Below are 1,558 nucleotides of genomic sequence, written 5' to 3' on the forward strand. Positions count from 1 at the left end.
TGACCTAGCCTTTCCAGGTCATTACCAAAAATCTTCCCACGACTCCTTTTTGGATTCAACAACTATTTGTTTCGCTCTGTTCCTTTCATCTACGTACAAATCCTTGTCTGCCTCGGTCCTTGTTTGGAGCCATTTCTGATAATCCTTCTTTTTGCGTTTACAGGCTGCTCTCACTTCATCATTCCACCAAGACGTTCGCCTTTTCCCATCTTTACAAACAGTTGTTCCTAGGCATTCCCTTGCTGTTTCTACTACAGCATCACAGTATGCCACCCATTCACTTTCTGTATCCTGAACCTGCTTACTGACTACTGTTAGAAACTTCTCACTAATCATATCTATGTACTTCCGTCTAATTCCCTCGTCCTGGAGATTTTCTACCCTTATTCGTTTGCAGACAGATTTCACTTTCTCTACCCTAGGCCTAGAGATACTTAGTTCACAGATCAGATAGTGGTCTGTGTCATCGGAAAATCCCCGGAAAACTCGTACACTCCTAACAGATTTCCTGAATTCGAAGTCGGTTAAGATATAGTCTATTATGGATCTGGTACCCCTAGCCTCCCATGTGTAGCAGTGAACAGCCTTATGCTTGAAGACCGTATTCGTAACTGCTAGACCCTTAATAGCACAAAAGTACAGCAAATGCTTCCTATTTCCATTAGCTTCCATATCTTCCCCACATTTACCAATCACCCTTTCGTATCCTTCAGTTCTATTTCCAACTCTCGCATTGAAATCGCCCATTAGCACTTTTCTATCCTTGCTGTTGACTCTGACCACGATGTCATTCAGTGCTTGTCAACTTCATCCCCATCTGCACCATCACATGGTGAATACACCGAGACAATTCTCGTCCTAATTCCTCCAATTACCAAATCTACCCACATCATTCGCTCATTTACGTGCTTAACAGAAACTATGTTGCGTGCAATGGTATTCCTGATAAACAGCCCTACCCCATACTCTGCCCTTCCCTTTCTAACACCCGTCAAGTACACTTTATAATCTCCTATCTCTTCCTCGTTATCTCCCCTTACCCGAATATCACTTACTCCTAGCACATCCAGATGCATCCCCTTTGCTAACTCAGCCAGTTCTACTTTCTCTCTCCCATAAGCCCCATTAATATTGATAGCTCCCCATTGAATTCCATTTCGTTCACCAAGTTGTTTCCAAGGAGTCCCTCGCCTGTCAAATGGGAGTGGGACTCCGTTACTCCCATAGGCCCGAGTCTTGCTCAAAATGTTCTGAGCTCGGTAAATTAATGAAGCAGAATGCTACCCTACTTACACATCGCCCAAGTGAGGATCTCTCCTGTAACGGTTTATGATTTTCATGACTGGGTAATTAGTTTCAGTAGATGGGACGTACTTATCAGATACATCAACACCATAACTATGTAAAAATAAATCCTAAGGGATGCCACCGTCTTCATTTAATGTATGTTGTTATTTCATGATATAGTGGATACCCAAATGATAACAGTATTATGGGAAACGGGACAGGTCCCTATTAATTTGTAGCAAAAGTGTAGTATAGGCAGTGTTGAGTGAAT

General features: G+C 42.5%; 1 pseudogene; it reads right to left on the reverse strand.

Moving 5' to 3' along the window:
- Positions 1-432: 432 nt before the first annotated feature.
- Positions 433-1,076, reverse strand: LOC137498610 (craniofacial development protein 2-like; annotated as a pseudogene).
- Positions 1,077-1,558: the final 482 nt, after the last annotated feature.

This window comes from Anabrus simplex, chromosome 2 (genome assembly GCF_040414725.1).
Source record: "Anabrus simplex isolate iqAnaSimp1 chromosome 2, ASM4041472v1, whole genome shotgun sequence".
In the NCBI taxonomy this organism is placed as follows: domain Eukaryota; kingdom Metazoa; phylum Arthropoda; class Insecta; order Orthoptera; family Tettigoniidae; genus Anabrus; species Anabrus simplex.